This window comes from Sceloporus undulatus, chromosome 3, assembly GCF_019175285.1.
Source record: "Sceloporus undulatus isolate JIND9_A2432 ecotype Alabama chromosome 3, SceUnd_v1.1, whole genome shotgun sequence".
In the NCBI taxonomy this organism is placed as follows: domain Eukaryota; kingdom Metazoa; phylum Chordata; class Lepidosauria; order Squamata; family Phrynosomatidae; genus Sceloporus; species Sceloporus undulatus.
Window position 1 is genome coordinate 262,824,246 of NC_056524.1, and position 15,019 is coordinate 262,839,264.

General features: G+C 46.7%; 1 long non-coding RNA gene across 6 annotated transcripts in view; it reads left to right on the forward strand.

Annotated features, from left to right (window-relative positions):
* LOC121926720 overlaps nucleotides 1-15,019 on the forward strand; it is a 201,375-nt gene that overhangs the window by 159,665 nt on the left and 26,691 nt on the right. For 5 of the 6 annotated variants that reach the window (XR_006103063.1, XR_006103064.1, XR_006103061.1 and 2 more), the window contains one exon: nucleotides 11,598-11,766. This is a non-coding gene — a long non-coding RNA (uncharacterized LOC121926720). Of the gene's footprint in view, nucleotides 1-10,247; nucleotides 10,390-11,597; nucleotides 11,767-15,019 lie in introns of those variants that run through there. The other variant, XR_006103065.1, reaches the window with a different exon arrangement.

Consider the following 15,019-nt stretch of genomic DNA (forward strand, 5'->3'; position numbering starts at 1 on the left):
GCGGGGGCCAAACGAGTTATCTCTCCAGTGTGGATGCAGCCGAGTGTGGTTTTTTTTTTGGGGGGGATTTCCAGTGCAAGAGAGTCCTTGCCTGCTTAGGATTCCCCTCTTCCCCTCCCCTCCCTCTGGATGATTTTGGCCTTCTCCCAGCTGTTTGGGGGTGGAACCACCTTTCCCCCCCAAAAGTTAATTAAGCCTCTTGCTTCTGCCCGGACCCCCGCGGCCGCCCCCAGCCCCCAACAAACCCACACCACAAAACCGTTGGTTTTTTTGACGATGGACGATGCCGGCTTGGCCCTTGGACACGGTTACGTGGGCAAGCCCACTTATCCAACCTAATAACGCCTTCGGAGCCAAACGAAGAAAAGCAAATATATTTCCATTAGGCGTGATTTGAATATGAAGTCGGATAATGACAGGGAGCGGTGGGGAGTTGTGTGTGGGTTTAGGGTCGCTGCCTCCCCCAGACCTCTGTGTTGGTGGGGCTCACAATCCCTCCATAGAGCCTGCCCAGGGGGATCTAGAGGAATGTTGATGGCAGAACAACAAACACAACCGAAGCGGGGCTCAAGCCAAAGGCTGGACGTGGCGACTCCGCCAAGGTCCCGTTTCCCCATACTCCTCCTACTCTTTCGTAGACTTCTCCATCTCCTCTTTCTTCTCTTTTCCTCCCCTTCTTCTTGTTCTCCTTCTTCCTCTCCTCTTCTTTTCTTCTTCTTCTCCTCCTCCCCTTCTTCTTTTCCTCCCCTCCTTCATTCCCTCCCCTTCTCCTCTTCTCCCCTCCAGATTAATTATCTCAAAACTTTCCAAACGGAAACTCGGGTGGTATCAGATTTGGGTGTGCTGAGAATGATTGAAAACACTCGTCGCTGAGAGGTTCTGACTGCACCAATTGTTCTACCCCCCCTCTTTCCTTCCATGCTGCTTGTTTGGTTCTTTTTTGCAGGAAGCCTCGATTTCTTTTTGTTTCAGTGTATTTGTATGTGTGTTTCCTCATACTACCCTTAAGCAAGCTAATTGGAACGAGGAAAAAAGGCCAATATGTCTTATTCATTATTCATTCATTCCATTCTATGCGCCTTTCTCCCAGAAGGGACCCAAGGCGACTACAGATAAAACTTAAAAAAAAAAAAACTCTAATAAAAATTCAAACGATCATCTAGTTCGTATAAACACATAAAAACCTATCCAAAGCTTCAAAAAGAATCCCAGTGACGCCTTTTTAACTGCCCTGGCTCCATGTAGGGAATGCTTGGGATTGTAGTTGCTGTGGCATTAGAGCTCTCTGCAGCAAAGGTAAAGGCCTCCCAATATACATCCCCCCAAAAAAAAAACCCACCCTGCATGATGATTTAAAAAACTAGATGCGCAAGGAGACTTTTCCCATCATTCCATACTTGTGTCATCTTGGGGATTACATTCAAGTATGTGATCTTTGGAACAGAACAAGGAAATTTGTTAGAATTATGGTTTTGGTTATTTTGGTTAATCAGTTTAGCCGCAGCAGCAGCAGCAGCAAAGCAACAGCAGCAATCCACAGGTATCTGGTAAAAAACACAACAGATCTGAGCGTTGGCAAAAGCGGAACATGTAGTAAAAAGAACTCGTTTATTGCTACATCAGTTCTACAAATAACTATTACTAGAGAAAAACTAGACTTGGTTGAAGAATCCCTGAGCGACTTCATGTGCAAGCCTTATACTCGATATAGTTTCTCATGGATAAGTCAAGGGCGGTTTTTGGAGCAATTAGGATTTTGATATGACCATGGAAAGCGAGGGTAAAATTCAGGAGCATCTAACAAGGATGACCAACGGAAACAATGCCAAAGAATTAAATTCCAGCGGCATCTGTTTGTTGCTCACACTAAAGGGGATGGATGGAGAAAATAGAAGGTTCAGTGCTCCAGAGCAGATGACTCTGCCTTTCACCAGGGATGGTTGCTTTTTAATAAGAGTTAAGTACATACCTGCTTGACCCATGGCTAAGTCAATCAGTTTTTTTGGTCAATTTTTGCCTACTTTCTAGCTTATACTGAGTTATACAGAAGGGAAAAACATCTTAGTAGCATACCTGGTTCTGCTTCATGCTTGGTGAGCCAGAGAGAGGGAAGGGGACAGAAAACAGGCATAAACTTTATGACCCCTTGAATAGGGATTGGTTGGAAGTGGCCTCTCCACAAGCACCTGACCAAGTATACAGTACACCATGTTCCTTCTGGAAGCACCCACCTCTTCTCAAGGAAAGAAAACCTAGTCTCCAAAAGCATTGATGCTAATACTCCCATTATTGAACCCTCCTTTTTTTTCCCCCACCCACCAGGAAATCACGCTTTATGATTAAACCTCCATCGCTTAGTTGGCTGGGCCCCAACCGAGAGCCCTTTTGCCTCTGGTGGGGAAGAACAAGCCACCTAATTGTGTGGATCAAAAACCTGGTCCTGGAAGTGACAGCTTAGGATGAGGCTGCACCAGATGTCAGCACTTTCCTGCCACAAAACCCAACCATCCACACGACACCCACCATGGCCCTCCCCTGCTGCCCGACTTTGTGGAGTTTTTTTCCTCTTCTCACCTCCTAGCACAGAAGGGGTGCAAACCCCTCCTCTCCACCTACAGTTCCCTTAAGGAGGGTTGCACTGAGGAGAAGAAGGGAGGGATTGAGTCCCCTTGCAAACTTCTTCCTTTTCCCTTGCCTCTTAGGCTTGCATGTTGCTGTGCGCCTTCAAAATTCATTTTTGACTTAGGCAGGTTAGGACCAATTTGGTCGCAAGGATGTGAAACAAACTTCAAGCTCCTCTAGGGTCAGTCTATGAGGAGAGGGCATGTGGGGAGGATGGGCAAACACCCTGCAAGGCTCCTCTGTGCTTGGCTTCCCTGAGAAGGGGCCAGCAGAGAGAAAGAAGGGGTCAACGCCACCCTGCGGCCCTTCCCTGCCTTTGCAGGGAGAGAGGGGCAATGTCATCCTAAGCTTCTCTGTGTGGGCTTTCTCCTGGGGGAGGGGTCAGGCGAGGAGGGGGAGGATGAATTATTATATTATTATTATTATTATTATATTATTATTATCATAGTTAATAAATATTAAACAGTATTAAAACCAGTTTGGCCAAAGAAGTCAACCTATTTTATTTTGGCCCCTACCTACTCCAAGTTGTTCAGGTCTGATTACGGGGCCCTAAGGGGAACCTATCCATTGTTTTTTGGCGGTTTCTTCAGAGGGGATTTGCCTTGCCCTCCTTGATGCTGGCCCATGGGTTTCCATGGCGGAGTAGGGATTTGCCCTGTCTCGTCACAGTCCCACTATACACTTTCTTTAGAGAAGGTTTTCCCCCCTCTCCTTCCCCCCCCCCTTCTCACGCCTTCTGCTTCACTCTTGGAGTTTTCTGCTCTGCGTCCAGACTGCAGAAATAATCCGGCTGACATGCGTTAATAATGCTTACTGTGTGCCTCAGTCGTTCCGGCGACATAAGGGGCCTTCAAGGATTTTTTTGGCAAGTTCTTCACGGAGGTTGTCATTGCATCCTCTGGGCTGAGAGGTGTGACTTGCAAGTCCCCTGCGGGTTTTTACGTTCAAGCAGGGATCGAGCCCTGGTCTCCAGTCTGCCGAGGCCCAAGCATACACCACGTGACCCCTCATCCCCTCCTTCCCTCTCTCCCCATCTCACCCGTTCTTCTCCCTCTGGATGAGCTTCTGCCTCTTTTCCATACCGCAGAAATAACCCAGGTGACAATGCTTTAACTGCCTTGGCTCCATGCTTGGGAATGCTGGGCTTGTGCTGTTTGGCACAGAGCTCTCTGGTAGAGAGGCTAAATGGCTCCCACAACCACGTACCAGATTCCATAGCATTGCCAGGCTGTTAAAGCGGGTCAACCTGGATTATTCTGCGTAGGCGCCCTGTGTCAACATCATGGGAATTCACTCCTCAACTCTGCAGAAAGCTCGCTCGCCCCCGGGTGAGTTTGCGCAAACAAGAAACTCCAGGCATTTTATGCGGTTTATTCTGCATTTCTTCAGAGGCGTTTGCCTTGCCTCTTCTGGGCTGAGAGAATGTCACCTGTAGAGGTCCCACTAAATTTCCGATGAGGGCTGATTCGAACCGACCTCTGGATGGGCCAATCAAAACAACTGGGCCACACACCCGTTTGTAGTGCTGTATTCCGCTTTCATTGCTTGGCTGCCTCCTGTGGAATTTATAGTTGAGTTCTAAATGCCCCTCCCCAAACTATAATCCCAGGATTCCACGGAGCCATAGCAGTTGAAGTGGAAAATAGGGTATTTAGTGTGACGTTCAACTCCCCCAATTCTGTCAGATGGAGCCATGCTAGATGATGATGTGATGATGATGACGCGATGACGACGGCTTGCAATACTCTAAGGTAGGTCCAGGGGGCTTTTTTACTGTGGAAAGAAAAAGGAATACCATCTGACGAAAGAAACTTAATAATAATGACCCTCCCTAAACTACAATCCCAAGATTCATAGGAGTTAAGGGAAATAGCGCTATAAACATTATCCGACTCTCTCCGCTTCACCTACCTGTTCTCGGTTTCTCAACTGGGAAAGCTCCTCTCCGCTTGAACGCATGGCTCAATGCTATGGGATTGCTGTGAACTGAGTTGTTGGGGCCAGGCTGCCTGGTAGAGGGCTGATTATCACAAACTACGTCCAGGATTCATAGCCGGGCTATGGTGTTTAAAGTGGTGGTCAAAGTGGATTTTTCTGCATGTGAAAGACTGGTGTTCCTGGTGTGTGTCTCTTTTAACACACCACACACACACACACACACACACACACCCCATATCCGCACAGCGTGATGCTAAGATCCTCATAAAAACAAAGAACCGCAAACCTCACAGGGTTATCCAGCCCGTTGGTAACCCACAGGGCTCCTGTTGGAAATTGTGCTTCTCTTTCCCCTCCTTAGTAGATAGGATTTCCTGCAGCACCCCCCATTCAAACTAACTATGGCCTGTTACGACGCCAAAAAAGTGCTCGAGTCACAGTGAGATATGTGTTTCAATGATGCATGCTCCTAAGGTCGAAGTCCACCAAAGGCCTGATCCAGCCCTAAGAAATTGGTTTTGGTGTGGTTTCTGGACTCTTAGGACGCATGCATCATTGAAACACCATACCTCCACTGTGACTCGAAGCAGCTTTATTTTGGCTGTCTGTAACAGGTCTATGTGATTTAGGTCACACACGCACACACACACACACACACACACACCCCTTTGGGACTCACTGACATGCTCTCAAAATATTTTCAACTGAGCCCTTGTGTTTCCATCTTCCTCCTCTCTCCATTTTCTTTGGAAAGATGGTGAGATAAATATTTCTCTTTACCTGAACTATTCACTAGCTAGATTAGGATATAGCCGTGTGTGTGTGTGTGTGTGTGTACGCGCGCGTGCATGTGCGTGCGTGTATTAAAGCCATTAGTATTTTTTTGTTTTGAACTACAAGGTAATTCTCAGATCTTAGGGAAGCATAGTTCCACAAAAGCACATTTCTGCTCCTCTGTTCATTTAAAGCTAGACCCTAACAGGCTTGGCTTTGACATTTTTGGATGTTTAATATTTTTGTTGTCTTGGCAAAAGCTGATGCCTTAGGAAACTTGCATTACCCCACAACTTTCATTCTTGGCATCTCCATCCCCTCCCTTTCCCACATGTACCAGGGCTGCTTTTCTTTTAAGGACTATGGCGGCATCTGCACTGCAGAAATAATTCAGTTTGGCACCAGCACTTTAACTGCCATGGCTCAATGCAACGGAATTCTGGGAATTGTGGTTTGCTGGGACATTTAGCCTTCTCCTTAAGAGAGCTCTGTGGTGACCACAACAAACTACTCTATGTACTCATGTATACGTCTAGATATTTAGGCTAAAAAATTGACGGAAAAAACCTGAGTTGACTTATCCATGGGTCAATGTAGGTACTGTACTTTCATTTAAAAAAGGAACCATCCCCTGGGGAAAGGCAAGAGTGTCACTGGAATCACTTGAACCCCCTCTATTTTCTCACCCATCCAGTCTTTAGTATGAGCACAAACAGTTATGCCTGCTGGAATTTTGTAAGTTCTTTGGCACTGTTTTCCTTCATCCTTTAGATCCTTTGTTATATGCTCCTAAGTTTTACCCTCGACCTATCCAGGGGTCATATCAAAACCCATAATTTTGGTCCCAAAACCTGCCCTCAACTTATATATTAGGTCAACTTATAGTCAGGTATATACTTACAAACCCTAGGATCCCATAGGATGGAGCCATGGCAGTTAAAATGGTGTCAAACTGGATTATTTCTGCAATGTGCCGTCCTGGGAGTTCTGACACTTCAGTAAGAATCTAGGCCCCCTTCGTTTATGGACAGAAGAAGTGGCTCTGGAAAGGGTCCTGCTACAAGAGGAGGCGATCCAGACTGATCCAGATTTCAGATAAGCCAGAGGCTGCAAAAGCCAAGGAAGCAGGCTTAAGGATGCCAGCCGGAGTCCCCAGGCTGGACAGGGATTCTTGCCGATGCAAGGGCCCAGCAAGTCACACTCTCTCAGCCTCAGAGGATGGCAGGTTTCTGAAGAAACCTGCCAAGAAAACCCTATGATAGGGATCTCCTTAGGGTCACCAGAAGTCAGAAACGTCTTGAAGGCATAACAGCAACCACCCCACACAACTTTGGGTTTGTTTTTCCCACCCAAATCCAAAAGGGAGACAGCTACCCCAGAGAATCCGTGGATGCTCAAGTCCCATTGTATACAATGGCACAGCAAAATGGTGTCCCTTATATAAAATGGCAAAATCAAGGTTTGCTCTTTGTCATTTCCATTTTTCAAATATATTTTCAAGTTGTGGATGCTTGAATCCATGGATAAAAAAATATGTGGATAAGGAGGGCCGACTGTATAAGCAGCAGGAGCAAAGGGTTCAAATGCTGCCTCTAGAAGCCGTTTTCTGCCCAGGCGCCTATTTTGCGCCCGAAGTTCTGCTTAAAGACCCAGATATTCAGCTCAGGTCCACAACACACTGCAGGAACAATCCAGTTTGAGACCGCTTTAACTGCCCTGGCTCAATGCTAGGGAATGCTGGGGACTGTAGTCTTCTCTCTCAGAGGCCTTTGGTGCCACCGCCATTCTCAGAATTCCGTAGCGTTGAGCCAGGGCCCTTAAAGTGGGGTTCAACTGGATTAATTCTGCGTGCGGATGCAGCCTAAGCCTTTTGCCGATTTCTTCTGCGAAGCGGATGGAGCCCAACAAGTCTTTCCAGATGTATTGCAAAGTTCTGGCGCCACAACCAACTACACTTCCCAGAATTCCATAGCATTGAACTTTGGAAGTTAAAACAGTGTCAAACTGGGACATTTCTCCAGTGTGGATGGACTCTTAAGACCTCCTCCTCGAAGTGGAGAACTTGGAATCAAGGAAGGGGAGCTTTAAGGCTGAGCTTGTTTGAGTTGGGCCAGGGCTTGAGGTTATCCAAAGTTAGTGGAGGGCAGGGGTGAGATGATCTAAACGGGGGGGAGGGGGTTGGAAGCAGTGGGGAATGATCAAAGGGGTGAGGAGTTTGGGGCAGTGGGGGGAATTCAAAGGTGCGGGGCTTTGAAGACAGTGTGGGGGGTTGATCCAAAGTTGGGGGGTTGAAAAAAGTGGGGGAATGATGCTAAGTTGTAGGGCTCTGAAGGCAATGGAGGGAGATGATCCAAAGGTGGGGGGTTTCGAAGGCAATGTGGGATGATCCAAAATTGGGTGACCTGGGGGGTGATGCAAAATTGGGTGGGCTTTGAAGGCAATGGGGTGATGCAAAATTGGGTGGGCTTTGAAGGCAATGGGGGGTGATGCAAAAGTGTGGGGTGTTGAAGGCAGTGGGGGGATGATGCAAAAGTGGGGAGTTTGAAAACAATGGGGGTGATCCAAAGTTGGGGGGGTTTAAAAAGGGGGGGGGGTGACCCAAAGTGGGGGGGGCTTTGAAGGCAGTGGGAGGGGAGAAACCTCCCTTCGTTGCCCCCTCCTCCTCCCCCCAAGGAGCTCATTTCCATATCTAGGCCTCCCGCAGCTGTGAGAAAGTCTTCCTTTAGGGAGGGTCCTTCCGATGCTTGTGCCTCCCCTCGGTCTCCCCGGCGACAGCGAAAGCAGCCAGGATCCGATCTATTGATCGCTCCCAGAAGGGAAAGATAGATGTTGATCTGGGAAGGGTCGAGCCCAGCGCCTTTCCCAGGGTCTCTTAACCCAGCCAACCCCTCCACATTTCTTCCCTCTTCCTCGCCCCCTGGCTCTCTCCCAACTGGAGAAAGTGCGCTGGATGCAGAGACCCTCCTGGCTCTTCCTAGAGGAAAGGAGAGTAGAGCTCGACCCAGTGAATGAGACATCTCCAAGAACTCCCTGTCCTCCTCTGCTCCGTTTAGGTCCTGCAAACTCATACCTATGACCTCCTTAACAGAGAGATCTTGGAGCCCCTTGGAGCCTAACTGAAAGAAAGAAGTTGGCAGCATGAGCTTTCTCAGACTTCAGTCTACTTCCTCAGATGCATATTAATGTTTGAAGACTTAAAGTCTTAAGTCTAGGAAAGCTCATGCTGCCAACTTCTTTCTTTCAGTGAGTCTCCAAGATCTCTCCACAGACTGGTTCTGCAGACTAACATGGCTATATCTTTGAATTCTACTCTTTAATAGAGTCCATCCATCTGACATGTGGCCTTCCTCTCTTTTTACTTCCCTCCACTATTGTTTTTTTCCAGTGATTAATGTCTTCTCATGATGTGTCCAAAGTACATCAGCCTCAGTTTGGTCATCTTGGCTTCCAGGGAGATTTCTGATTTGATTTGCTTCGGGACCCATGGCTCTCCATGGGATCCTCAGTACTCTTCTCCAGCATCAGATCTCAAAAGAATGGATTTTCCTCCTATCTTCTTTCTTAACTGTCCAGCTCTCACATTCATACATGGTAACAGGGAATACAATGGCTTGTATGATGCTAACTTTTGTGCTCAGTTGTATACCTTTGCATTTTAGGATCTTTTCTAGCTCTTTTTTAGCCACTCTTTCCGTTCTTTTAATCTTCTTCCAATTTCCTGCCTGTTCTTATCAATGGCTGCGTCCACACTGCAGAAATAACCCAGTTTAAGACGGTAGTTTGTTGTGGCACCAGAGAAATGATCCCGTTTGACACCAGTTTTATTTGCAGTGGCATAATGTAATGGAATTCGGGGAACTGTCCTTGTGAGAGATATTTAGCATTCTCTTTCAGAGCGCTCTGGTGCCACAACCATTCCCAGAAGTCCATAGCATTGAACCATGGCAGTTAAAGTGGCGTTAAGAGAGATTAACTGTGAGGGTGCAGTCCATTTCTCATTTATAGTCACCCCAAGGCCAACGGGGTTTTCTTGGCAAGGTTTGTCCAGAGGGGGTTCTGCCTTTGCCTTCTCCTGAGGCTGAGAGAGTGTGACTTGCCCAAGGTGGCCCAGTGGATTTCATGGCCCAGCATGGAAAGCAATGGCAAACCTCTGAACAAATCCTGCCAAGAAAACCCCGTGGTAGGTTCGCCTTAGGGCAGGCTTTTTGAATGAATACTCGTGACAGGACGGTGTTGAATGGAGTATGTTTAATTTTTTTTGCATGTTTTAATGTTAATTTTATATTGTTTTAATGAGACGGTTTTCACTGTTTTTTTTTAAATGTTGACTGTAAAGTAGTGAGAAACGTTTTTTTAATCCTGTGCGTCTCTTTGGGTCTCTTTCTGGGGGAAAGGCGGCATAAAAAATGAAATAAATAAATAAACAAACAGGGTCGCCTTAAGTCGGAAAGGACTTGAAGGCACACAACAACAACAAAGCTAGAATTCAAAGATATAGCTGAATCGGTAGGTAGAGAGATCTTGTAGCAATTTTGAGAGTCACTGAAAGAAAGAAAGAAAGAAAGAAAGAAAGAAATCGGAAGCTCATTAAACTGTCCCCTTCAAGATAACAATAATAATAATAATAATAATAATAATAATAATAATAATAATAATAATAATAATAATAATAGCCATTCTCTCTTTTGCCTGGAGGGGGTTAACCGAGCAACTTCTTATTCTTTTCCCTCTCCTTCCTAGACTCGAAATAAAGCCCCGAGGACTTTACCCTGAAGGCCTTATTCAAAGAAAAAGAAAGGGGGGGGAGAAGGAGGGATGGAAAGGAGGAGAGAAGAGGGAGAACCAGCCTAGCGTTTCGTCACAGGCAATTGTAAAAGCGGGTTCAAAGAGGCGATCAAACAAGTAGCAGAGCCATCTACATTAAAAGTCCGGATGACGGGGTTACAACTTGCACCTGCGGGGTGTTTGCATGCGGAGCCCCTCGCGGTGCTACAAATCACCAGGAGGAGAAAATAAAGCCGCTTAAGCTCCCTCTTGGCAGCTCCAAAGAAGGTTTCTTCTTCCCTTTGATGATATTTATATACAGTATCTTGTTACTGATAAGAGTTTGGGATTTTTTGTTGTTTGGTATTGTTTCTTAAATGGGGGGGGGGGGGGATAAGAATTCATCCCCTTCTCTACAACTTGCCTTCAGCAAGTTGTAGTTTTGTGCCTTTCCAACTTGTGGAAACCCTAAGGCAAAAGCTAACACCGGCTTTTCCTTTCATAGAATCGTAGAGTTGGAAGAGACCGCAAGGGCCATTCAGTCCAACCCCATTCTGCCATGCAGGAACTCTCAATCAAAGCATCCCCGACAGATAGCCATCCAGCCTCTGTTTAAAGACCTCTAAGGAAGGAGACTCCACTACACTCCAACGAAGGAATATCTTCCACTGTCGACCAGCCCTTACTGTCAGGAAGTTCCTCCTAATTTTGAGGAGGAATCTCTTTTCCTTTAGCTTGCATCCATTGTTTGGATCCTGTTGTTTCCCAGGGGGTTTGCCCCGGCCATCCTCTGAGGCTGAGAGAGTGTGACCTGCCTAAGGCACCCAGTGGGGTTAGAGCAGGGATGTGAACCCTGATCTTCCTTACTTCTAACAGAGTACATTTTAAAAACAAAACAAAACAAAACAGAAAAGCAAGCAACTTCGCTCATTTACAAATTCTATAACTACCCTTGCCTTAAGATAGTTATAAGATAGATAGTCCACTCGAGTTATTTCATAGATGGCGAGGAGGAGGAAAGAGTAAAAGAGTTCTTCTTCGTGCCTTATGGCAGGCTTATGCTCACCTTTCTTTCAGTCTCGAAGGTGCCACAACATCCTTTTGCATGCTTAGCGATAGCAATAGCAAGTACATTTCTATACCGCTTATCAGTGCACTTAAGCACTCCTTAAGCGGTTTACAAAGTGTAAGCCAATTGCCCCCAACAAACCTCCGAGAAAGGATGCAAGGCTGAGTTAACCCTGGAGCCCTCCTCTAGGATCGAACTCACAACTAATGCAGGGCATTGGAGACAAAGGGAGGAGATTGCAAAACAACAAACTCAAAACACTCCTCTAAATGTAAACCCACGCTTCTTAGTCATGCTCCAAATGGAGGGCATTTTGGAATGCGGGGGGGGGGGAGGATGAAATGTAGGGCATGTCCTGGAAAAGGAGGACATCTGGTCACCGTGCTAAGATCAGAACCCCATACCCGCTTTTCTGCCTGTTTCTTAGGGTGGACAGAGTCGCAGCCATCTGCTTTCCTGAATTTCTCTGGTCGGAAAAACAAGAACAAGAGGAACAAGACAAAGAAAGAGCCTTCTCAGTGGCTGCTCCCAAGCTCTGGAACTCCCTCCCAAGAGAGGCCAGGAGGGCTCCATCCTCGCTGTCCTTCTGGCGGCAGGTAAAGACGTTTTTTTAATGTGCCAGGCTTTTGAATGAAATGGATGCTGTTCTGTTTTTGTTTTAAACTTTAATTTTTTAAAAGGTTTGAATTAATAATAATAATAATAATTTATTTATATTCTGCCTCCCTCCCCCCCCCAGGAATCAAGACGGATTACAACAGAAATGATAATAAAACAATTAACAATATTACAACATAGAATTGTTTTTTTTAAACTTGCATTTGGCATGTTTTATAGTGTTTGAACTTGGACTGTTTTAGGTTTGTAAGGTGCCTTGAGTCACTGTGCTGGGAGGAAGGCTGGATATAAATAAACACAACAACAACAACAACAACAACAACAACAACAACATGCTGTAGGACCAGGCCAGGAGCAGGGCTGCCCTCTCAGTCCCATTGAAAGCAACGGAGGACCCGATCCAGGCTGTTTCTGCTTCCTGGCCTTGCCATTCTCAATGCTGAGTCTCAAATATCACAGGGCGGGGGAGGGGGGTTCAAGAAGGCCAGATCGATGCCCCCCACCCTCCCCACTTCCCTGCCCTTCAGACTTTGATTGATCCGGTTTACTTCGCCCCCTCCCCAGATAACCACTGAACCTCTCTGCCCCTTCCCAGCTGGCACAAGGGGGGCTTGATTGCCCTCCAGGGCGAGCCCAACCCTGGCAGGGATTGGAGTCCAAGGCCCTTTGGGGACTTCTTGAGGCTACAAAGCCTGGCACATAAATAAATGCCACCTTGGCCTCTTGCAGAAACAAACAAACAAAAAGTTTCTCTGGGATCTTTCTGAATCACAACAGGGGGAGGAAATGGGGGGGGGCAGAGGTGCTCTCGTTTATTAATCCCTGAAGGCAGAAGCAGGAGCCCCCCTTCTCCTTTCCCCCCTCTTTTCCTCTCCCCCACAACTTTCCTCTCCTTGGTCAACAGCCCACCTTCTTTGTTCCCCTAAAACTCTTCCCCAAGTTTAAACTCCTCTGCCACCCCCCCCCCGTCTGTTTTTCGTGACGCGATTTATTCTGCCTCGGCATCTTTTCCAAGAGATAAAAATTGGCTCCTCCTCCTCCTCCTCCATCTCCATCATTTCCCCTCCGCCACCACCCTTAAAAAATAAAGAGAGAGAGGGATGTAATTCCTTCCTCTCCTCCTTGTTCCTCTTTGTCATCCGAGTGCCACCAGGGCCAGAAATGGAAAGAGAGATGGGACAGAAAGCTCTCAAGACTTGGACATTTTTCTACAGACTTTTCCCTTTCTCTGTGTAGAATCATATACAGAATCCTAGAGTTGGAAGAAACCCCAAGAAGGGCCATCCAGTCCAACCTCATTCTGCCACGCAGGAGCTGTCTATCAAAGCACCTCCAATGACAGATGACCAGCCTCTGCTTGAGCTCTTTGATTTGGGAGTTCCTGCATGGCAGAAGAAGAAAGGTTTGGGAGGGACAGCCGAGGAAGCAGGGGGTCCCTAGTTCCAAGCTAAATCAGAGGCTGGATGGCCCTTAGAATCATAGAATCCTAGAGTTAGAAGAGACCCCAAGAAGGGCCTCCAGTCCAACCCCATTCTGCCATGCAGGAACTCTCAATCAAAGCATCCCCATTGACAGATGGCCATCCAGCCTCTGTTTAAAAACCTCTAAGGAAGGAGACTCCACTACATTTTGAGGGAGTGTGTTCCACTGTCAAACAGCCCTTACTGTCAGGAAGTTCCTCCTAATGTTGAGGTGGAATCTCTTTTCCTGCAGCTTGCATCCATTGCTCCAGGTCCTAGTCTCTGGAGCAGCAGAAAACAAGCTAGCTCCCTCCTCAATATGACATCCCTTCAAATATTTAAACAGGGCTATCATATCACCTCTTAACCTTCTCTTCTCCAGGCTAAACATCCCCATCTCCCTGAGTCTCTCCTCACAAGGCATGTTTTCCAGACCCTTCACCATTTTAGTCGCCCTCCGTTGGACTCCAGTTTCTCAACATTATTTATTTATTATTATTATTATTATTAACCTTTATTTATGAAGTGCTGTAAATTTACACAGCGCTGTACATACAATCTTTTTAGTTAGACGGATCCCTGCCCTCGGGCTTACAATCTAGAAAGACATGACACAGAAGGAGAAGGGAGTGGTGGAGGGAAAGGGTAAGAGGTCCAGCAGTTCCTCTCTACCTCCAAGGCCTGGACCAAGGCAGATGGACTGAAGGGAGGGCATGGCTTCAAAATGGAAGGTTAATCATTATCCAGGGAAAATACATACTCTCAAGTAGGATAATGTATATACAGTACATAGCAATACAGGAAATGGTTTGATAAACAGGCAACAAAAGAACATCAAATAGTAAGCGACAATTATGCAATGCCTGGGAATGCTTCTCTGAACAGGATGGTTTTCAACTCCGTTTTGAAGCTGGTTAAAGAAGTGATGGCTCTTGCTTGTGGGGGAAGAAGGTTCCAGGAGTGAGGGGCACCGAGTGAAAAGGGGCAAATCTGGAATGGGGCAGAGGAAATCCTGGGCTGAGACAGGAGCCCTTGACTACCGGAACGGAGGGCCCTGGTGGGAAGGTGAGGAGAAAGAAGGTCTGATAAGTAAGGAGGGGCCAGTCCATGGAGGGCTTTAAATGCCGACAATTCAAAAAACATCCTTTTTGAATTGTGGCACCCAGAACTGGACACAGGATTATTCCAGGTGAGGCCTGACCAAAGCAGAACAGAGCGACACTATTACTTCCCTTGATCTAGACACTATACTTCTATTGATGCAGCCTAGAATCGCATTGGCCAAAGTTGACAATAGAGTCACACTGGAGGACCTAGAGATTCTTAGAGAGAATATGTTAATCAAATACGTGAACCTGAGTTTTTTGAACCCAAGCTCACATGCGGACTTTGCAGGAATTCTCCAAAATTCTTTGCTAAAGTGAATGGAGAGGCAGGTCGTTTCGAGATTTTCCCAAAAGAGAGAGAGAGAGAAAGTGCGAGAGATTTCCAGTCCATAAAAGAGGCTCCTATATTTTAAGCATAGCATCCACACATGCAGAAATAATCCAGTTTGAGCCCGCTTTAACTGCCCTGGGGAACCCGAGAGATTGTACTTTGTTGTGGCACCAGAGCTCTCTGACAGAGAAGGCTAAATGTCTCACAAAACTACAGGTCCCTAGGATTCTCTAGAATTGAACCAGGGCAGTTAAAGCGGTCCGAAACTGGATTATTTCTGCAGTGTGGTTTGGAAAGGTAAACAGCACACACAGTTGCTGCTGCTGCTGCTGTG